The sequence below is a fragment of the Taudactylus pleione genome, unplaced genomic scaffold (assembly GCF_031769625.1).
Source record: "Taudactylus pleione unplaced genomic scaffold, aTauple2 ptg000336l, whole genome shotgun sequence".
NCBI lineage: Eukaryota > Metazoa > Chordata > Amphibia > Anura > Myobatrachidae > Taudactylus > Taudactylus pleione.
This window is the reverse complement of record NW_028284737.1, coordinates 7,236,620-7,261,084: the sequence shown is the minus strand read 5'-3', so window position 1 is coordinate 7,261,084 and position 24,465 is coordinate 7,236,620. Positions and strand designations below refer to the sequence as shown.

Here is a 24,465-nt window from a genome sequence, read left to right as displayed (position 1 = left end):
CTCGTTTGCATATATAAAACCCCTGGGATTGATAGAACTGCATTGTAAAACCACACTGACCACTGGGGTTTGCGACATTTGTACATCTGTGTCTGTGACTGACTCCAAATCTACGTACAAAGGGCTCCGGTGTGAGCAGCCGCAGCTTTTCCTCATGACAAGTTCTGTTGTGCTTCACCTACGACTTATACGTGTGTCAAACCAATTTCTGTGCGATTAAGGTCACAGCCTAGTGTCTAATGAATTGTCAGCGGCGGGTCAGGGATACAACTAAGGCGTGAAATTTAGAAAAAATCATGGTCCGCTACTCATCTCGGAGCATCTCAGACATGTTGGGCCTCTCGTGCCATATGGCATGAAGACGCTCAGTAGGAGGTAGTTGAAATCCCGACAGTTGGATTTCAGGTGCTCACAATACCGCGCGCCGGAATCCCGTCACCAGTCAGAATCCGACCACCGGCATCCCAATGGCAAGTAGTGGGGTTAGGGGGGAGGGTTAGGGGTTAGGATTAAGCACTAGAGGGCTGTTAGAGTGTTATGAATGAAAATTTGTGTAAAAAGCTAAATCGAAATAAAGAAGGTAATATTAATAACAATAGTAATGTAGATATATCTATAATGAGATATGTACTAACACAACCCTGACTAGGCAAGACCTAGTTAGTTTAATAATCTGTCAAATATAATATTGGCATGCCTACCTGTAGCGTGTCCACTTACAATAGTTTTAGATTCCCATATGGAAATAGTATGAGTTACTGATTATAAGGAAGATAGTAGCACGTTATCTACACCAGTAGGTTCGTGTGAGGGAGACACTTGGAGCTGGAGCCAGCCTTTCCCCACATCATCACTTTAGGACATCCATGAAACCAGCAGATGGGCAACATCAACGTGAGATGTCAATAGGAGATAAGAGTTCTAAGAATTATTTGTTTCTATACTTGGACTTGTGCAAATATTTGACATTCATAAAGAGCGCAAACCACAAATTGCCATATGGATCCAATAAAATAAATGTACATCAATCTAGTTAAAAGAACGTTTAATGGCCTCATGAAATTATGCATCATTTATGAACATGAAGAAAAGCTGTGCTCTTTGTATTTATGTACATATTAAAGTAATTAATGTTACCTGTATTACCACTAAAGGTTACACTTTATTTTATTAAATTTATCGGGATTATAACAATGCCCCTTACTAAATATAAAGAGTTGTAGGTGAGTCACGGAAAGTTAATGAGAGTCCAGACTTTCATTATGCCAACGTCAAACACAAAAGCTGAAACCAGGAGTGAAGGGAGATATGAAGAGCGTCGGATCATCTGACACACAATTACTGAGTTGTATTACTCAGGCGTAATACAAGGCCGGTGGCCATCTACCTTCAAGCCTAAAGGCAGCAATATTCTGCTGTCCACCAGTTTAACATTCTGCAATTCTCTGAGCACAATCTTCCTTCTTGTCAAAGATGAAAAATAATCCTCAGTGTTTATTTGTATGACGCCACAATTTCCACAGTGCCAGATGGTCAACATACAAAGAAATGACCTCAAATTAAGCTTAATTACATTAGGTGTGGTACAAATACAAGTATACTGAGTTGCACAGGTAGAATTAGTCAATCTTCCAGTAACTTTTATTTTTGTTCACCTTCATCTGATTCTATCTACTCACCTCACATCCTCTTCCTGCTCCTTTCTGCTACTTGGCACTGTATATTTTTCACCCGTATACTCTTTACTGTTTGAACGCAGTCACCACTTATTATCATACTTACTATTGCTCCCTATATCCTCTTTTAGAGACACTCTTCTACTCCTCTGCTGGCACAGCTTTATCCAACGAGGATAGTATTATCCTTCTGTTATCGCTTGCAGAGCCATAACTAGACTTTTTGGTGTCCTGTGCCAAAAAGAGCATTGGCACCCCCCCGTTTTTTAAATAGGGACATAACGCACCCAAAAAACGGGAATGGCCTCATGGGGAAGGGCCAGGGAAGAAATAGGGGAGGCCAGGAGATGCTGGGGATGAAATAAGAGTGAGAATGATAATAAACAGAAAATTGACAGGCCCAAACAGTGCCCCTTGTTCGGCGGTGCCCTGGTCGCATTACCCCAGTTATGGCCCTGAACGCATGCCCACTCTCTCAACCCTCCATAAAGAGATTTCCTCCTCCCTCTACACAGTTCCATCCATCTCCACTCACTGAAACCTCTAAGCTCTATCCTTCACCTTCATTTCTTTGGGCCTGATTCAGACCCACTCGCGAGCGGCTGTACGCTCGCAAGTGGGTCGATGGTCTGCACTGAGCATGCGCACGACGGAGGGAGCTCCGTCGTGCGCATGCGCCAGACACGACGAGCGAAGGACTTTCCTTCGCTCGTTGTGTCCGATCAAAGGGGGCGTGCTGTCAATGTTGATTGACAGCACGCCCCCTTTGGTGGGCGTGCCGGGGGCGTGCCTCCCTGACGGGGGCGTTCCCATGGGAACGCCTCCCGTCAGAAGCCGGCCCACTGACATCACTAGTGATGTCAGTGGGAGTGATTTTGGCTCTGATAGAGCCAAAATCACTCCGGAGCTTGCGGTTGAAAACCTCAACCGCAGGCTCCGGCTCGCAATTTCGATGGTCGCGATGGTCACGACCATCGCGGCCATCAAAATGCACGCTCGTATAGCCTGTGGGTGGTGACCCACAGCTATACGAGCGTCCAGGAGGACGCTCCATGAAAAAGGAGCCCGGCCCTCATGCAGAGCGTGCGCTCTGCTCAGAGCGTACGGCTCTGAATGAGGGCCTTTACTTCCTAACCTACAGTACTCTACCCATTCGCACTTTCAGGGATTGCAGCATCCCCATTAATAAACCTTGCTTCTGCCGGCTGCCGCTGCGCCTGTCACACTGAGACAGCCAGCGGCAGCTATACAGTAAGTGCGGCTGAGCTCCTCATGCAGTCCCCTCCATGTGGGGCGGGCGTGCAAGCGCTAGAGGACAGGGGATTGATTTCTGATCAGCCTGGCTGAAGCCGCTGGGGTGGATGGATGGCAGCTGAGCTTCTGCTGCTCGCTGCTGTCTGATAGATCATCACGCTGGGAACAAGCAGGGACAGTCTACAAAACATTTTTCCAGTGTTCAAGTGTATTCAGACACTGTTGATTACACTTGAATACTGACAAGTAGTTTGTACACGGTCCCTGCTTCTTCCCAGCGTGACCCTCTGACCTCTCAGTCAGCGAGGATGAGAAGGAGCTGGGAGACAGCAGCAGCCAGCACAGCGTATACAGTAGGTGTAATGGGATGTAAATAATTCAATGAGGGAGGAGGGGGGGCATTACCTGTCATTGTGTGTGTGTGTTTGTTATGTTAGACCTGTGGCTGCAGGGGCTGTGTTGTCCCTGTCCTTTATCTCCTATTTAGTGATCAATTGTTTTACCAAGTTAAGTAAACTAAATCTCTGTAATTGCTTCTGGAGGAGAAATATTGTCAGGTTTTTTTTTATATAAACTTCATGGCTTATTGGCATGGTCTTTACTGCCTGGTCTGTGCAGAGTTCTGTTTTCATTCCCTTTCCCAATCACTATGTCTTGCCTACCTAACCTAGCATTTCCTTTGGGATGGGTAAGGGATGCCAACGTTCAGGATCCTGGTGGTCAAAATCCCAACAGGGTTAGGATACCTACACCTGTCAGTCGGTATCCTAACCCTCTCCCTGCCCCCAACCATCCCTCCCCAGTGCCTAAACCTAACCTCCCCCTCCCCGCACCCTAAACCTCCCCCCTAGTGCCTATCCCTAACCCCCCAGTGCCTAACCCTCCCCCTCTCCATACCCCTAACCATAACCCCTAACCCTCCCTCCCCAGTGCGTAAACCTAACCTCCCCCCTAGTGCCTATCCCTAACCCCCCCAGTGCCTAACCCTCCCCCTCTCCATACCCCTAACCATAACCCCTAACCCTCCCTCCCCAGTGCCTAAACCTAACCTCCCCCTCCCTGCACCCTAACCCTCCCCTCCTAGTGCCTAACCCTCCCCTCCTTGTGCCAAACCCTAACCTCCCCCTCCCCACACCCCCTAATGCTATCTCCTAGCGCCTAACCCTAATCCTCTCACCTCTAGTGCATAACCCTAACCCTCCCCTCCTAGTGTCTAACCCTAACCTCCCCCTCCCCACACCTTAATACTCTCCCCTAGTGCCTATCCCTAATCCTCTCCCCTAGTGCCTAACCCTAACCCTAACCCTCTCGTCTAGTGCCTAACCCTTTCACCTCTAATGCATAACCCTATCCCTCCCCACCTAGTGCCTAACCCTCCCCCCTGGTGAATAAACCTAACCTCCCCTCCCTAAATCTAATGCCAGGTACACACTAGAAGATATGTACATATCGGGCATATCGGCCAGTGTGTACCCGCTATGTCACTGACGAGGGTTGCTCCCACGCTTCGTCAGTGACATTGCCCATCAGACCTAGGGGGATGGTATACTTATTCAATGGGGGAGGGTGTATTTGTGTTTAACTTGGGGAGGTAATACTGTCTATGCTGGGGATGGTGATTAATGTATGTGTGTGGGTATAATTATTGTGTTTCTGTGTGTATAAGGGGTGTATTCATATTATGTGTTATATGTGGGTCAGTGATGGTCTCTGCATTATCTGGCATTCACTGTGACTCTCTACATTATCTGGCGGTTACTACGACGCTCTCTGTATTATCTGGCGGTCACTGCAATCTACGGGGCACCACTACTGGGGGCATTGTGTAAATGTGATTGCTGGACTGGTACTTGGGGAGAGTTCGTGGAGCTGCATATCAATTTTTTTTTTTTTGGAGGGGGGGTGTCACCATGAGTTATAGCACCGGGTGACACCAGCCCTAGTGACGCCTCTGTCTCCCAGATTAGTTCTCCCATCATTGAGATATTGCCATCTGCTCTAATTCAGCCTTCCATTGCTGCTTTAAAATACTGGCTAACTTGTCAAAATTGTTCCCATGTCTGCATCTTGCAGTATATTAAATAAGGAGCTGTGTCTCCACTCAGTGTATTATCCTGACATTTTTTTCACATAAAATATCACATGAAGTTGTAAATAGTTTTCTGATGTTTTTGTGTGACTCACTTTCCTGCAGGATTTTGGAAGCCAAGGATTATTCATTTTATATCATTATCAAAAGTTATGTTTGTTCTCTCTCTTTTCCTTGGCCAGTTTTCATTTATTGCTTCTATGCCACCATAACAGCATAAAAAACAATGGAAAAAAACCATTAACAGTCAGCCACAGTGTAGTTTCCTCTGGGGTAATTATGTGCATGCACGGTGCCCTCAGAGAAAATCAACTATTTTTTTTTAGTCTGTTTATTGGCCTTAAAACAAATAGGTTTAGAATGAACACCCAGATTTATGATATTGTAATACACATACTGTATATTGTCAAGTGTCTTACATACATCAGTCAGTATAAACTACAAATAACAGTATAAAGTTCTCCAGGAATGAGGGTGGGTGGAAACGGGCCTCTGATCCCTATGTTCAGATTCAGTTCTGCAATTCTGGGCACTGACCTTTGTTTATCGTTCAACTCAAGCACATTTTAGGAGTTTAAAACATAAAACAGCACTATGATATTTAATATATCCTGGGACTTAAATGATATTTCCACCTAAACTAAAGTATTTATTTTTGGGTGGAACTGATTGAGATAAGGTAAACAAGAAAGTTGATCACAAGTAGCAGGGGCCATGAGACATATATGAGGCATTTAAAGTGACAGTTATATCTGCTGTACAGTGCATTACTTTTGCCACAATGTGTACATTACATATTGCCAGCATCAATGTATATGATATACTAGTATTTTGGACCTACCATTTGGACCCATAGCTATTGTTCACATTTTTTCTGCTCTCTTCTCCTCTTCCCATCTCTCTCCCTTTATTCTTTCCAACTCTCTTGTTACTCCTATCTTCCTCTGTTCTACCCTCTATTCCTCCAGGCTCCCCCTATTCCACTTGTCTCCCCCTATTCTTACTAGAGATGAGCGGGTTCAGATCTAAGAGATCCAAACCCACCCGAACTAAGGGGATCCGAGTCGGATCCAAGCAGGCTCGGATGTTCCCAGTTCCCACCTTACTCGGATCTCTGACATCGAGGCAAAACCATAGAGACGAAATCTCACGTCTCGAGAGCTTTTGTCTCTATATATAAGGGACACGGCTTTTGTCTCTATATATAAGGGACATGGCGGGCGCCATTTCACTCCGGCTGTGGAGACTGAACAGGGAGGGTGGGTAGTGTAGGGCTAGGGAGAGGTGCTGTGCTGTCTGCTCTGTCCTGGGCTGGTGCTGATCCATTCTGGACTGGTGCTGTGCTGTCTGCTGAGTCCATCTGTGCTGTTGCTGATCCATTTGGGCTGGTGCTGTGCTGTCTGCTGCATCCAGCTGGGCTGGTGCTGATCCATCTGGTGCTGGTGCTATGCTGTCTGCTGTGTCCTGGGCTGGTGCTGATCCATTCTGGGCTGGTGTTGTGCTGTCTGCTGTGTCCATCTGTGCTGTTGCTGATCTATCTGGGCTGGTGCTGTGCTGTCTGCTGTGTCCTGGGCTGGTGCTGATCCAATCTGGGCTGTTGCTGTGCTGTCTGCTGTGTCCATCTGAGCTGTTGCTGATCCATCTGGGCTGGTGCTGTGCTGTCTGGTGCTGTGCTGTCTGCTGTGTCCTGGGCTGGTGCTGATCCATTCTGGGCTGGTGCTGTGCTGTCTGCTGAGTCCATCTGGGTTGGTGCTGCTCCATCTCAGCTAGTGCTGTGCTGTCTGCTGCGTCCATCTGGGCCCAAGTTCTGGACCCCCCCCCAAAAAAATATATATATTGTCAATATATTTTCTGTGTGTGTGCACCGCACAATATACAGCCGCACAATATACAGCAAGTTGCAACCTAGTGCTGCCCGACTCCAGTCGTCATTAATCTGTGCTCTGGGCCCAAAGCTCTGTCTTTTTTTGCCTAATAATTGTCTGTGCGTGTTAGACTTAGCCGCACAAGATCTAGAAAGTTGGCAACGCAACCTAGTGCTGCTCGACTCCAGTCGTCATAAATTTGTGCTCTGGGCCCAAAGATTTGGAGCTTAAAAAAAAGAAAATACACTTGTCTTTTTTTGCCTAATAATTGTCTGTGTGTGTTAGACTTAGCCGCACAAGCGCTAGAAAGTCGGCAACGCAACCTAGTGCTGCCCGACTCCAGTCGTCATCAATCTGTGCTTTTTCCAAAAGTTCTGGAGCTGAAAAAAAATAAAAACACTTGTCTTTATTTTGTTTAATAATTGTCTGTGCATGTTAGGCTTAGCCGCACAAAATCTAGCAAGTCGGCAATGCAACCTAGTGCTGCCCGACTCCAGTCGTCAACAATCTGTGCACTGGGCCCAAGTTCTGGAGCTGAAAAAAAATAGAAAAAAATTGTCTTTTTTTGTCTAATAATTGTCTGTGCATGTTAGGCTTAACCACACAAGATCTAGAAAGCCGGCAACGCAACGCAACTGCTTCAAGACTGCAGAAAATATGGAGGGCTGTCACATGACAGGAGAGCAAGGCCAAGAACCACATGTTGTAGCTGCTGCCAGCAGTGCAAGGCCGTCAACTTCCTCATCCTCTATGAAGGCCCATGCCCCAGGGCTTAAATCACGCCATCGATATGGTAAAGCTACTTTTACCGAAGTTAAGAAAAAAACATTGAAAGGAAATTTGCCTTTAGATAAACAAAAAATTGGCAATATGCCATTCACTACACGAAGTGGCAAGCAAAGGATAAGGCCTGGGCCTTTCTTTAGGAAGACTGCTGGTTCTGATTCTGATAGCCCTTTGGAAAAACCAACTGTGTGCCCTGAGAAATCGAAATCACAAATCCCTGAGGAGAATGCAAATGTGTTCGCAGTTGCCATGTGTGAGCCAGACCTAAATACTAGTGTACTGGAGGATCCTCCAAGTTCCAACATTTGTGTGCCCTCTGTAAATGTGGGGAAGGGCAGTCAACATCTTGCAGACGTAGTCATCGAGGATGCTTCTGTGGAATTGCACATGGAGGAGGAGGATGTTTTGGTAGTTGAAGGAGCTAATGATGATGAGGATGTTGATGATGAAGATGTTGGTGATGAGGATGTTGATGCCGAGGATGTCCTTTGTGTAAGTAAGGCAACAGCTGTTGCCCATGGTTTGAAAAAGCCAAAGCCCATTGTTGTCATGCTGGGAGAAAAGACAAAAAAATCTACTTCTCACATGTGGAATTATTTTTACCCCGATCCGGACCTCAGTTGTCAAGCCATATGTGACTGTTGCCAAGCAAGAGTGAGTAGAGGGAGGGACCTAAACCAACTAGGAACCTCCTCCTTGGTACGTCACTTGGAGCGCATTCATCAAATATCAAAGTATATGTCGCCAAGTTCAAAAACTCAAAACGTAACAAGTCCAGTGTCACCTACCTACTCCCTCTCTGTGAGATTCAAGCGCCTTCGATCTCCAACACCAACACCTGCATCATCAACATCCTCATTCGTCATCGGGAGTAGTCCTGCTGCATCTAATGTTGGTATTCGAAGCATGATTGACTCCTCTCCTATCCGTGATTCCTCAGAAGGATCCTTGATGACTATGCCTGTTGCTGTGAGTGGATCTCAATCCCAGAAGGGGACCAGGAGGAAGACTACTTGTAGCGCATCCTCCAACCAACAATTAACTGTTAAACAATTGTTTGCAAGGGCAAACAAGTATGACAGCAATCACCCATTTGCACAGCAGATTACTGACGCCATAACAGCTATGCTGGTATTAGATGTGCATCCAGTATCCGCCATTACTGCAGTGGGTTTTCAACAGTTAATTAAGGTCCTGTGTCCTCGCTACCAGATCCCTTCTAGGAGGAACAGCAAAAGGCCATCCAGGGCTATATAACGGCCTATGACATAGGCCATGGAGGGGGAATGCACCTTACTCAAGCGCATTGGAGAATAATTTCCGTGTTGTGCAAGGTTCTCAAACCCTTTGAACTTGCCACACGTGAAATTAGTTCAGACACTGCCAGCTTGAGTCTGGTCATTCCCCTCATCAGACTTTTGCAAAAATAGCTGGAGAAACTGAAGGAAGGTGAAATGGAGCGATTGCGCAAAGAATGTCGGACTGGTGGATCAAGCCCTTGATTCACTTCACCAGGATCCAAGAGTCGTCAATCTATTGAAATCTGAAAAATATATTTTGGCGATCATTCTGGATCCTAGGTTTATGTCCTACCTTGTGAGTTTTTTTCCAACAGACCGAAATCTAAAACTATGCAAAGAGCTGTTGGTAAAAAAATTGTCAGCTGCAGCCGCACGTGAAACGCCATCATCTCTTTCTTCAGTTTCTGCAGCTGCCAGGAAAAAACTAAATTTTCCTTACAGAGTGCCTGCTGGTCATGCAGATCGTTCACCAAAAAATTACATCTGGCCGGGCCTGAGAGAACTGCCTACTAGTGACATGTCTTCTACCGTGACTATGTGTGATGCCGTCTCCATTCACAGAATGTTGGAAGACTATTTCAGAGATAACATCCTAATAGGCATGTCAGACAGTCCATTTCAGTACTGGCAGGAAAAAAAGGCAATTTGGAGTCCCATACACAAACTGGCTTTGCATTACTTAAGTTGCCCACCCTCCAGTGTGTACTCCGAAAGAGTTTTCAGTTCAGCTGGCAACCTTATCAGTGATCGGCGTAGGAGGTTACTTCCTCAAAATGTGGAAAAGATGATGTTCATTAAAATGAATTACAAATTCCACAAAAAAGACCTCTACCAACAATTACATAAAAAAATTACAGAGGCGCCTATTGTGGATTCCAGTGTGGACGAATTAATATTGTGTGAAGTAGGGGGTGTACACACGGATGGGGATGATGAGGATGACGACAACTTGTAATGTAAAGCCAGTTTGTGTATGGGATCATTTTCATGTCCAATGCACATTGGCAGCATGTTTTATGGGGGTCCAAACAAACCAATCATTTCAGCCACAATTGGCAGTCCTTGTCGCTGAAATGATTGGTTTGTTAAACTGTCCTGTTTCATATACAACATAAGGGTGGGTGGGAGGGCCCAAAGACTATTCCATCCTGCACATTTTTCAATTCCATTATGTGCTGGTTGGGGCATTGCTGCCTGACATTTTAAATTAACGTTATGGTTGGTTTAGGAACCAATGATTTATTTTTTTAATTAATTTATTATCAATTTTACAGCCAGGGGCTGTACCAATGAATTTCTTTTTATTAATTATTCAGCCAGGGGCTGCACCCAATGAATTGTTTTTTAATTCATTTATTATCAATTTTACAGCCAGGGGCTGCACCCAATGAATTGTTTTTTAATTAACTTATTATCAATTTTACAGCCAGGGGCTGTACCAATGAATTGCTTTTTGTTAATTATTCAGTCAGGGGCTGCACCCAATGAATTGTTTTTAATTAATTTATAATAAATTTTACAACCAGGTGCTGCACCCAATGAATTGTTTTAAATTAATTTATTATCAATTTAACAGCCAGGGGCTGCACCAATGAATTTATTTGTATTAATTATTCAGCCAGGGGCTGCACCCAATGAATTGTTTTTTAATTAATTTATTATCAATTTTACAGCCATGGGCTGCACCAATGAATTGTTTTTTAATTTATTATCAATTTTACAGCAAGGGGCTGCACCAACTATCAACTATCCATTTTTCAATCCTCAATGGTATCCCAACCATCATCTTTGCACAGTCCTCAACTCTATTAATAATTATATCAATCAGTTTAGAGCCAGCAAGCTGAATGCAACCTTTTGGCCCTATAATTAGATGAAAAAATCAATATTGTGAGCTGTGAGGTGGTCAAAATTGACTGGAAACAAGAGGAAATAAATGATATTGAGTTTATTAATACTGTAGGAACAAAAAAATGCTACTTTTATGTGATTTTAGCTGTTTTTTTTATTTTTTAAGAAAAAATCCAGATCCAAAACACAGAGGTGAGGTTTTGGCAAAACCAATCCAGATCCAAAACCAGGGGAGACCCAGATCCAAAACCAAAACACGGGGGTCGGCGCACATCTCCTATTCTTACATCTATTCATCTCAGCTCCCTCTACTCTTACCTCTATTCCTCCCATCTCTCTCCCCATCTCTCTCTCTCCTCTGACCACTCATACCATTCCACCTTTACTACTGTACCTTCACACTGTACCTATATGTCCTCCCTGTTACTATGTACACCCCCCCCTGGATTGTAGGGGGAAACAGGAACAGCTGGAGGAAACCCGCATAAACACAAGAACATTGAAATTCCACACAGATAGGACCTCAGTGCTGTGAGTCAGCAATGCTAACCACTACACAATCCATATACAATACCGTGTAAAAGTTTTCAGCAGATGTGGAAAAAATGCTGCACAGTAATACTGGACAAGCACATAGCGAAATTTTAACCGGTCTGGCCGATTCCGACACATTGGAACGACGGATCGTGTAAAATATGGCCAAATCCTGAGTAAATCGTGAGTCCCCACTCACGATCACCATGCGATGCGCGTCCCCGCTGGTCACACATCGCATCGTCAGATCTGCCATGCAGTAGGGCAGATCTGACAATCTAGGACACGATGCACTGTGAAAGTCTGGATGCAGGAGAGATCTATGAAGATTGGACACCAAATTCTGTGGAGATCGTGTGCAGAGCTGCCGGGGAGAGTTTCAAGTGAAATCGTACACAAATCATACACAGCGGCTGATCGTGTGCAGATCGCCATGTGTGTGGCCAGCTTAAGAGTGCAGATAAAATAATTTTTATCAATTAACAAAATGCAAAGTGAATGAACAGAAGTGAAATCTAAATCAAATCAATATTTGGTGTGACCACCCTTTGCCTTCAAAACAGCATCAATTCTTCTAGGTACAGTCAGGGATTTTGTAGGATTATAGTCAGGTGTATGATTAACCAATTATGCCAAACATGTGATAATGATCATCATTTTCGTATGTAGGTTGAAACACAGTCATTAACTGAAACAGAAACAGCTGTGTAGGAGGCGTAAAACTGGGTGAGTAACAGTCAAACTGCTATAAAGGTGAGGTTGTGGAAGACAGTTCCATGTCACAGCTCATACACCATGGCAAGACTGAGCACAGCAACAAGACACATCAGCAAGGTCTCTCCCAGGCAAATATTTCATAGCAGACTGGCGTTTCAAGATGTGCTGTTCAAGCTCTTTTGAAGAAGTACAAAGAAACGACCAACGTTCAGGACCACAGACGCAGTGGTTAGCCAAGGAAACTTAGAGCATCAGATGAAAGACATATCATGTTTACTTCCCTTTGAAATAGGAATATATCCAGCAGTGCCATCAGCTCAGAACTGTCAGAAACCAGTGGGAACAAGGTACACCCATCTACTGTTCGGAGAAATCTGGCCAGAAGTGGTCTTTATGGAATAATTGCGGCCAGAACGCCATATCTTTGACGTGGCAACAAGGCCAAGCGACTCCACTATGTACGTAAACATAGGAACTGGGGTGCAGAAAAATGGCAGCAAGTGCGGTTTGTTCACCGTAGGGCTGGAGAGCGGTAACAGTGGACATGATGGAGGTTCCTTGCATGTTTGGGGCTGCATTTCAGCAAATGGAGTTGGGGATTTGGTCAGGATTAATGTGTCCTCAATGCTGAGAAATACAGACTGGTACTTATCCATCATAAGGTGCCATCAGGGAGGCGTCTGATTGGCTCCAAATTTATTCTCCAGCAGGATAACGACCCCAAACATACAGCCAATGTCATTAAGAACTATCTTCAGTGTAAAGAAGAACAAGGAGTCCTGGAAGTGATGGTATAACCCCCACAGAGCCCTGATCTTAACAATATTGAGTCTGTCTGGGATTACATGAAGAGACAGAAGGATCTGAGCAAGCCTACATCCATAAATAGATCTGTGGTTAGTTCTCCAAGATGTTTGGAACAACCTCCCTGCCGAGTTCCTTCAAAAACTGTGTGCAAGTGTACCTAGAAGAATTGATGCTGTATTGAAGGCAAAGGGTGGTCACACAAAATATTGATTTGACTTCTCTTCTGTTCATTCACTTTGCATTTTGGGCCTGAGTCAGCAAGGATCGCAGTTGCTAATACGCACGCAATCGTCTGATTGTTGCGTTCTGCGCATGCATATGCATCGCAGTGCGCATGCACAAACTAGCTATTGCAATCAGGACTGCAATTGTAGAGGCTACGCAGACCCCTCACAAAGTGCTTGACAGGAAGCACCATTTGTGGGTGGTGAGGGGGTGGTGGAGGAATTACAGGTGTGCCAGTAGGCATATATTAGCCACTGTGATACCATACGCAGTGTGAGGTCTCATAGCGTGCGTGATTGTTACCAATTTCTGAGTAAAGTCAGGGCTTGTGTAAGTGTGCGTGAGACTTCGATGGCACTTGATTGTACCGATGGTTTTGCTATTCTGCTAAACATTACAGATGTGTGTAAGGTAAAGTGGGCGTCCTTATGTTGTGCTGAGTTTGCATTGTGATCGCAATGGATTAGCTTGCTATCGCAGTTGAACTGCGTGCTTACGCAGTATTGTGATCCATAGTGAATCAGGCCCTTTGTTAAAAATAAACTATTAAGACTTCTATTTTTTAAATCATTCTTAATTTGCAGCATTTTTTCCACACCTGCCTAAAAGTTTTGCACAGTACTGGATGGATGAATGGATGGATGGATAGATCAATACAGGTAGCACTCCCATGAAATACGTGCATCTGCTCTGGCCCCTCCTAAGTATCCTGAGTCAGAGGTCCAACACAAGTGAACGTAGAGGCGGCACTCGGATAAATCACACTTGGATAGCAGGATAATACAGCAGATCAACATTTCCAAATGTATTCACTTCGCCATCAGGATCCTGATGACAAAGTGAATAAACTTCAAAACATTGATCTATTATCCTGCTATCCAAGTGTGATTTATCCGAGTGCCGCCTCTACACTCACTTAGATACATATACTGCACAGTGTGTATGTATATATGCAGCTCTGCTACTTATTACTAGTGCAAGACAAGGGCATTTTTATAATACGAGTATACAGTATATAGGGTATCGAGCCTATGTAAAATCTTGATTCTGCTATATTTACTTATTATTCTAAAAACAAGTCTGATGCGATGATAAAAAAATAAATGGAAAAATACTGCAATATGGTAGATTATGTTAAAAAAAAGAAAAAGCAATGTACATGGATTTACAATCTGTAACTGTACAGTCCTATCTAATATGACTTGCTATACACATTTCTGGTAGGAAGTAGGTCAATTACAAAAATACAACAACAGATGTTACTCTTCTCAGTCAGAAAAATGATAAATTAGTGGTAAGTACTCACTCAGCAAACATAAAAGTTAAATCTGCAGTTTAGGAAGAAAACAGAGTTTATAAACAGAGTTTATGAAGCAGCGGGGAAATTAGATGAGGTAAAGCAGAAACCATTCAACCAGCAGGTGCCAGACCAGTGTTATTTAACCTATCAAAATCTAATTTATTTGGTTCATTTGTCTCCTAGGACAATAATATTTGAGAGTTTTTTTCTTTTTTATTATTATTATTTTATTCAAACATAACCCAGCAATACAATTTTAGCAACATGGAATGACTTAATGAAATTTTGTTTCTTCCTTTACAAAATAAAACACAGTGCCACTTAAAGAAGAACTTTTTAATGCAAGTTTTTTAATTTAATTCAGTGGTGGCAGTCATCTTTCTTTTTCAGGTTCTAGAATGCCTGCTTCATCTGTCTCCTTCCAGGGTTACATTTATAATTGACACTATCCTAGGGAGAAGGGGAAATTAGTAACTGTCAGTGGCGGATCCTACCCTTCATAGGATGCTGCTTTCTGGTCTGTGGGCCTGATTCAGAGCCGCTCGTAAGCGGCCGCTCGTTCGTTCCGAGCGATGTTCGCACATCTGCGCATGCGTATGGGTTTTAGTTCGCATGTGCGAACCAGTCAGTGCGGTCAGAATCGTGTGCTCGCAATATAGCGAATGCCTGCTAATTTGAGTGACAGAGTGAGGCGTTTGTGGGTGGTAACAGGGGAAGGTGCTTGAAAACGGGGAGTGGAGATCCGAACGCAGGCGTGCCAAACGGTCAAAACGGGCGTTTAATGGGTGTGCATAATTAACAAAGCAGCGTCATCGACCACGTCAGTTGGGTGTCTTTTAGCCAGAACTGCTCGCATGATTGCGGTAGGAAAATGCAACCACAAGAATAGCGAGCAGTTCATTCGCCTTTTGATGTACTCGATTAATCTAATAAATAGCGGAGATGACGTATGATGCGAGTGGCCAGGGGGCGTTTTTTAGAAAAAAACGTCCGCATGTTTTGTTCGCTCATTCAGACCTAGAGGCATCAACAGACCGCAAAGAGCGAACGGTCAATTTAAATAGCCAGTCCCTTTTTCTGGACGAGCGAGCGCAACTAGCATCCGGCTCTTAATGAGGTCCTTAGACTGCAGTGTCTGTGTCTCATCGCCTGCCAGGTCAATTGCACATGGAGCTGGATAAGGTTTATGGCAAGTCAGGGGAGTGGCTTCCCACTGGCAGCACGCCCTATTTTTTTTTTTTCCAATCATTTTTTTTTTTTATTGTATAAAGCACCAAGTATGCAATACAAATAAAATAGTAGCATAGCTGAAATAAACATTCAAACAATTACATGCCTCATAACAAAAAATAAAAGACAAAATATACTCAGTTATAAAATTAGATAATTACCAATCAGTATCTATAATATGTGGGATATTAATCATCACAAAATGATAAATCAATGCAATTAATTGGTATGGAGAGACATTAGATATAATAAACCAATGCAAAAAGAAGAACAATAAGTGAGAGAAAAGGGAATAGGGGAGGGAGATGCGCGAGACAACAAGGCCCAGGAGCTACCTCAAAAATCAATATAATCACTGTGTATTAAAGGGAAAATCTCCCAATAGTCGCCGTTGCTCATACCACATGGTATTTTTCAAAGCATATTCAATACTGTGTTGACATTCCCGAGGCAGAGTGGAGATGTAACTTCCCCATGTATCAAGAAAACACGCTCTCTTTTAATCGTATTCCAGACTGGCATTCCCAGGGGACCAGGGGCGTATTTATAACGGGTCCAGAGAGGGCCCGCACCGCACACCCTGCATCCATATAATACTTACCTCTCTGGAGTCCCACTTTGGCACCGGTGTCAGCGCTGTAAAAACACCTGGAAAATGGCCGCCGCTGCCATTTTTCTGTCGTTTTGCGCATGCGCAGTACATGGAAAATGGCTGCGGCAGCCATTTTCCAGGTGACCTGCACATGTGCTATAGACTCTGGGCACACTCTAGTGCCCAGAGTCTATCAGTGCGGCACTGCACTCAGGGGGTCATTCAGACCCACTCGCAAGCGGCAGTACGCTCGCAAGTGGGTCGATGTTCCCCACTGCGCATGCGCACGACGGAGCTCCGTCGTGCGCATGCACGAGACCCGGACTGCGACAGCCAAGCTGTCGCTCCGGGTCTCGCACCGAAGGGGGCGTGCTGTCGATGGTGACTGACAGCACGCCCCCTTTGGTGGGCGTGCCGGGGGCGTGCCTGCCAGACGGAGGCGTTCTCATGGGAACGCCTACCGTCTGAAGCCGGCCCCACTGACAACACTAGTGATGTCAGTGGGAGTGATTTTGGCTCTGATAGAGCCAAAATTCCTCCAGGGCTTGTGGCTGGGAGACCCTACCGCAGGGTCTCCGTCGCAAGTCCGATGGTCGCGATGGTCTAGACCATCGCGACCATCTTTTTGGACGCTCGTATATGCTGTGGGTGGTGACTCACAGCTATACGAGCGTCCAGGAGGACGCTCCATTTTAATGGAGGAGGGCCCTGATTCAGAGCGAGCGCTCTGGTCAGAGCGTCCGGCTCTGAATCAGGCCCTCAGTGCGAAGCCAGACGCCGGGCTGAGAGGAGAGGCCACCCTCCTCTCTTAAAATGCCCCTGCCTGGGACTGCATGTTCTGTGTTAGAAGAGCAGATAGTGTATCCCATGGGAAGTTACGGCCAGTGTAGCCAGTGTACACAGACTGCAACTGGCTCACTGAAGGTGGCGGATTTTACAGGGGGGGCTGCACTCCTACAGCCCCTAGGTATAATCCGCCACTGGTAACTGTCAACACACTCCTCGTGCTCCTAACTTATATTATGACCCCCCTATCAATTGTTATCTCTATGAAATATCGGTGGCTCATAATTACAAAAATTGGAAAATAATACTTTACTAAAAAATCTATTTTCATGGTGGCTGTTATGCATGTATGGCAATCACAGAGCTAAAATAGATAAAATTACTAAATTATCTATTACCGGCTATTTATATAGGGCACACATATTCCGCAGCTCTTTACAGAGAATATTTGTCCATTCACATCAGTCCCTGCCCCAGTGGAGCTTACACTCTATGGGCCTGATTCAGAGCCGCTCGTAAGAGGCCGCTCGTTCGCTCCGAGCGATGTTTGCCCAACTGCGCATGCATACGGATCGTTATACGCATGCGCGAACCAGTCAGTGCGGCCGAAATTCATGTGCTCGCAAAATAGCGAATGCCTGATAATTTGAGTGACAGGAGTAGGCGTATGTGGGTGGTAACGGGGGAAGGTGCTTGAAAACGGGGAGTGGAGATCCGAACGCAGGCGTGCTTAAAGGTCAAAACGGGCGTTTTATGGGTGTGCATAATTAAAACAGCAGCGCCATTGACCACGTCACTGGGTTATTTTATAGCCAGAACTACTCGCAAAATTGTGGTAGCAAAAACCAACCCCAAGAATAGCGAGCAGTTCATACCCTGGTCGATGTACTCGATTAATCTAATAAATAGCGGACATGACGTAGGATGCGAGCGGCCAGGGGGCGTATTTTTTCAAAAAACTACCGCAAGTTTTGTTCGCTCGTTCAGAACTTTCATAGAGGAACAAACACTGCGACCATGTTGGCTGAATGTGCATACATTTAGCCTTCTGCCTTTACTTGGGCCTCAGTCACATGCAGCTACTGTAGAAGGTAATGAGATGTATTTATTAATGTTGGCAGAAAGAAACTGTGGCACTCACCTGACTGAGAGTATTGCCCGGTGCTAGGGAAGCAGCAAGGTGTAGGGCCATATTCACTATAACTTCATTTCTACAAAAGTAGGTGAAAATCAACATTTCACCTACATTTGTAAAAATTAAGTATCGGGGCCATTCATTATAAAGGTAATGCAAGATATATCACAGATATCTCCTGTATACCTTTCAGCTCCGATCTGTCCCGCTGTACTCATACACTAGTATGGGGACTTAAATACATCAAACTCCAAAAATATAATATTTTCAAAGCTTTACTGGGGGAACATTCACCATCTTCAGACAGCATTTGCTCCCGCACCCCCTGATTGCAAAGAGGGAACCTTCCAGATCCTCCCGCCAGTGGCGTCACTTACCTGAATTGCACCCGGTGCAGTGGTCGGTCCGAGATCCATGTTTTCGCGCGCCTTCGTCCTGTGAAGCCACGCCCATTCATGTTTCACACACTTGGGGGCCTGGACAGCCATCAGCCTCTCACTGCAGTGTGGCTGCTCGGTGACACCATCCGAGGGGGTGACACCAAAATAGCAGAGCAGCTCTGCTATTTTGGTGTCACCCCCTCGGATGGTGTCACCCGTTGCGGCCCGCACCGCCCTTGTGATGCCAATGCCCTCTGCCACTGTCCATTTCCTTCTGCCAGGGCTTTGTGCGTGAACCCTAGTCCACACAGGCATACTAGCACCTCCGAGTCAGACTCCGCAGTGCTAATTTTCACTGCTACAAGAGTTGAGAAATGAAGAATTACTCCGGAGCTCGCCACAGTAACAATGTCACTTATCTGGGGTCACCGAAGATCCTGGATCTGAGCATTGGGGGTGCAGGCAGCTTTGAGTATCTGTATGTATATCTGGCTCTTCCTGTGAAATGCTGAAAGAAACATATGATTTACTCAATATTATACAACAGTACAGGCTGTAACTTTCCGCCTACCATGGTCCTTTAGCTACTGTGGATCAGTCTCAATGATGTTTCTATTTTATACAAATGAGTTCTGCAGTACTTTAGCAGTATGGAGCTTGCTTGCTTACTGAAGCATTTATACAACTGTATATTAGAGATGTGCGCTGACCTCTGGGTTTTGGTTTTGGATCCGGATTCATCTTCGTGGTTTGGGTTTGGTTTTGCAAAATCACCCTCATGTTTTTTTTGTTTTTAGATCTGTAATTATAAAATAAATAAATAAGTAAAACAGCTAAAATGACGTAAGTTTGACCTGTTAGCATCCAAAACCTGAGTTTGTTTTTTAAATCCAATTTCCGAACCGTAGGAAGATATGCTCACTGGCTGGTGAGCTCTATCACATCCCTCTCCATTCCAGCTCTGCTCCATCACAACCAGTGCATCACAGTGAGCATGGCCGGACTGGGACTAAAAATAGGCCCTGGCATTTACAGCACACAGGCCCATCTCGCAACAACACCTGGCTCCTTGCACAGACTCCTCCCCTTACTATTCCTGACTCCTCCCACTTCCTCACCTATACAAATATAATATTAGAACAACATAGAAGTGTACATCATTCTCTGTATTAAAATACACACACTACAGAGCTCATCCTGCAGGGTATTCAAACATGTGCCATTGTCAGACATTTGGTAGGGTCTATTATGTAAAGTTGGAACTCCATTGGTTGAGGTCACACACAAAGGAAAGTTAAGGCATTTTCTCAATTGACCATCTGAGGTTACTCAGATTCAGGGCAGGATTAAGGTCTGTGGGCCGGCTGGGAGCGATCACACTGATCGTGCCGGCCCTAGATTTGAGCCGGGCTGAGGGGCTCAGAAGCGCCTCCCTCCCCAGCGCGCAGAGACACACGCAAAGTGGTGTTGTAACCATGCCTCCCGCGATTAGGCTACACCCCCTAGCAGAGGGAAGCCAGCATATGCACAGTACAGATCCTGCGCAGGTCTCTCACAATCAGTGTATGCAAACCATTGGATTTGCATACAACACTGAATCAGGTCCTCCATCAGTATACTTTGGGCATGATTCAGCAAGGATCACAGCTGCGTTTATATACACAATCTCATTGCGATGATATGCTAATCCATTGCGATTGCTATGCCGTCGCAGCACAACATAAGGACGCCCACCTTACTATACACATGTAGCCTTATTAAACATCTGTAATGTTTAGCAAGACTGCAAAACCATCGGTAACATCGAGTATACAATCGGAGCCTCACGCACACTTGCACAAGCTCTGACCTTACTCAGGAATTGCTAACCTCATCACACGCTGTGAGTACACAAGCTGTGTAAGGCATCGCAGGGGATAATTTGTGCACGCCCCTGCAACGGCGTTAATACGCACTGGTGCGCCTGCTTTTCACTGACCAACCCCCCCGTCACCTCCCACAAACGGCACTTCCTATCATTCACTCTGCGTATTGACTTGGATTGCAGCAACGACTGCAGTGGCTGGTTGGCGCATGTGTACTGCGATGCATGGGCAGAATGCAACAGTTTGCGATCCTTGCTGAATCAAGCCCTTAGTCTAAGGGGGAGATGTTTTTAGCCTTAAAAAGTGATAAGGTGGAGAGAGATAAAGTACCAACCAATCAGCTCCTGTCAGTTTACAGGCTGTGGTTGAAAACTTTACATTTAGGAGCTGAGTGGCAGGTAGTTTATCACTTTCCAAATTATCACTTTCCAGAGCTTAGTACATCTCCCCTTATGTGAGAACGTCCCATTGCGATTAACAATTGGGAACATAGTAATAAAACAAGACTAGGTAATAACAGACAGAGAGGTGAGAAGGCCCTGCTCAAAAGCTTAAAATCTATATGGTTAAAAGTAATTTATAACATGAGGTTACAGGCTATAAATTGCATATTGATCCAGCCATACAGCAATGTTGGATCAATATTGGTTAGGTTTTTTGAGTATGGAAAGAATACATGTAAATTTTGTTTGAACTTTGTAAAAGGGACATAATTAGGTTGAATACAGTAACTTAGGATGGTTAAGTGGGTTGTTTGGGAATTTGATAAGCATGTCTTTTCAGGGAACGCATAAAGGTTTGGAGGTAAGATTAAAGTCCTGTGCAAAGACGAGCATTTTACAGATTTGGTGCAGCGTGGAAAATGTCCTGTAATCGAGAATGGGATTAGGTAATCAGTATGGATGAGACTCATACTGTATCTTGTGCTAGTAAAAGTACTGGTACATTGCTGAGGCTCTTCTCCTAGGTACTGTACCAACTATTTGCTGTAAGCAGGTTCCCAGAAACTAACATGTAGCCGACTAATGGCCTGATTCAGAGCCGCTCGTAAGCGGCAGTACGCTCGTTCTGAACGATGTACGCCCATCTGCGCATGCGTACGGTTTGTAATACGCATGCGAGAACCAGTCAGTGCGGCCGAAAATTGTTTGTTCGCTATATAGCGAATGCCTGCTATTTTGAGTGACATGAGGAGGCGTATGTGGGTGGTAAAAGGGGAAGGTGCTTGACAACGGGGAGTGGAGATCAGAACGCAGGTGTGCTTAAAGGTCAAAACGGGCGTTTTATGGGTGTGCATAATTAATACAGCAGCGTCATTGACCACGTCACCTGGTTGTTTTATAGTCAGAACTGCTCGCAATATAGTGGTAGCAAAAACCAGCCACAAGAATAGCGAGTTCATACGCTGTTCGATGTACTCGATTAATCTAATAAATAGCGGACATGACGTATGATGCGAGCGGCCAGGGGGCGTATTTTTCAAATAAACGTCCGCATGTTTTGTTCAGACATGGAGGCGGCAACAGACCTCAAAGAGTGAACGTTTCATTTGAATAGCCACCCCCTTTTTCTGAACGAGCGAGCGCTAATTGCATCCGGCTCTGAATCAGGCTCTAAGTACAGATTTTGCTGAAAGTCAGCTATTGATCGGGAGAACAGGTGCTCTGTCTGCCTAAGTAGGTCACAGTGCAACATTAGGCACAATAACATCACATATCGGCAGCTTTAGCTTGTCGCAAATAAAACTTACTGGGGTAAATGTAATAGCCTGCGTTTTGCAGGCATCGGCAAGTTTCCATTGAGTCTGGCCAAAATTTTAAAGGAATAATCTTTTCAATGGCAAAATGATTGGTTTTGCCTTTTAAATGATTGCCCCTTTAAAACCTCGCACAGACTGGCCAGAAACAGGCCGATTAGGGGTAAGAATTTTATGTAATCTATAGTTTTATTGTGTTTTATTTGGATTTTATCAACAGGTTATTTTAGATTTTAATACTGTTTGTGTCTTAAACAGAAACAGAGGATGCAATGGCATATTGTTTCAAGAAATAAGTTTCCAAAATCAAAGTGTGCCTGAAAAACAAATATCAACAATATGATAGATAGATAGATAGATAGATAGATAGATAGATAGATAGATAGATAGATAGATAGATAGATAGATAGATAGCTTTGTAGTGTTTCTTACCATCTTGGGGACTACTTTTGCAATGTGTCATCATTATTTGTAGCTAAGCTCTCATTATACAAGTCTGAGCAGAATGCTGCTAGTGCAGTGGGTCCGTTGTTCCATCAAGCGCTTAATGAAGACATACGGCTTTGAAAGGCAATGCAGACAATCTGTAACAACCTGTCCTTCATTACAGAGTGCTTTATGTCTGCTGGGAAAAGAGCTGAGGAACTAGAAGTAACATTTGCAGTACATTCTATGTGCACAACATATAAATGTCAAACACAGTTTGCAAAAGTCTTGATTGTGTTGCCTAATCTGGTAAAATGACTTTCAGTTCCTGACCAGTCCCAGTTTAGGGACTATTTCCCACTTGGAATTGGCCGACCAGCAGATGGGTGACTGGGGGTAATTTACTAAGCTCCATGTTTGCCCGAATTTGCATTCACAGGAGTATTTTGCCATTTTTACAAACTCAGATATTTATTAAGGCAAAATCGGTAGTTTATGGGTTTGTCTTGGGTGAAAACGGCTGAATCCGAGGTTAAAATGCACCCGTAAATACAAATACAAATGAATACACCATGGTCTGAACACGGCAGTACTTTCCATAGCTAGAAATACAACATGGGAATTTACCAAGAATTGTGATTATAATAACACTGTATAAAAATCGAAGTTTCAAATAGACCCCCTCCTGAGCAGCGTGGTAGGCTCGGTCCTCTTGTCCAGTAGAGTCCCGGGACTTGGCAAAATAAAAAAAAGATTAATGTCATTTGCCGGGCTGCCAGCCAATCAGAGGTCGCTCTACAGTAAGAGTTAAATGACAGCCATGCGGCTCACAGCCATTCAGCAGCCGTTTAGTCTAGCACGGCCTCTGACAAGAGCCCGGGGCTGATTAAGCTTTGGGGGGGTGGACCCCACACCATTTTTTCATAAAAAAATTAACCCTTTTATTAATTATTTTTCACACACAAGAAGCCTGCACGTATCTCACTGATATGTGCAGGCTGCTTGTTTGGGAGTGTTTAGGCTAGGGAAACACGGGGATTAAACACATATAGGATCGATCACATACACTATCGAAAAACACGATCCTGACAAACATGGGAGCTTAGTAAGTTCCCGATTTTCTTTTCACAAAATACCCCCGTGTATGATCGTTCATACTTATGTTTAATCTCGGACAAACAAGGGTGAGATACGAATCTTAGCACCGGATACTGGTCCTGATTCAGACATGTGCACTAATTAGAGATGAGCGGTTCGGATTCCTCAGAATCCGAACCGCTCAGAAGAGGTGGAATCCAAGTCCGCCTGACTCGGATTGCACCTCAGGGCCGAACGTCACCTGGCCGGTGTCGGATTCTCGCGAGACCCGGGTGATGTTCAGCCTCTATAAAAGGCTCGGCGCCATTTCGTGGACAGTGAGGACGGACATAGTTAGACTAGAGAGAGTAGTAGGTAGGCAATAACTAGACTAATTCTTCCAACTTTTGTTCTTGCCGCTGGACTTTAAAGGGCATTAGCCCTCTGACTGTGATAACACAATCATAAAAAAAAAAATAACCTGCGTGACTTTACTGGGCATAAACCCACTGTGTGTGCTCCGTGACTGGGCATAAGCCCACTGTGTGTATACAAGCTCCATGACAGGGCATAAGCCCACTGTGTGTATACTGTATACAAGCTCTGTGACCTTACTGGACATAGCCCACTGTGTGTATACTGTATACAAGCTCTGTGACCTTACTGGACATAGCCCACTGTGTGTTACAAGCTCCGTGACAGGGCATAAGCCCACTCTGTGTATACAAGCTCCGTGAACTTGCTGGGCATAGCCCACTGTGTGTATACAAGCTCCGTGACAGGGCATAAGCACACTGTGTGTATACAAGCTCT

At 44.7% G+C, this 24,465-nt stretch overlaps 1 long non-coding RNA gene across 1 annotated transcript in view; it reads left to right on the top strand.

Moving 5' to 3' along the window:
* The first annotated feature begins 3,258 nt into the window (after positions 1 to 3,258).
* The window catches only part of LOC148508901 (uncharacterized), a 142,082-nt gene continuing 120,875 nt past the window's right edge, over positions 3,259 to 24,465 (top strand). The window contains exon 1 of the long non-coding RNA XR_015869530.1: positions 3,259 to 3,283. This is a non-coding gene — a long non-coding RNA (uncharacterized LOC148508901). The remainder of the gene's footprint in view (positions 3,284 to 24,465) is intronic.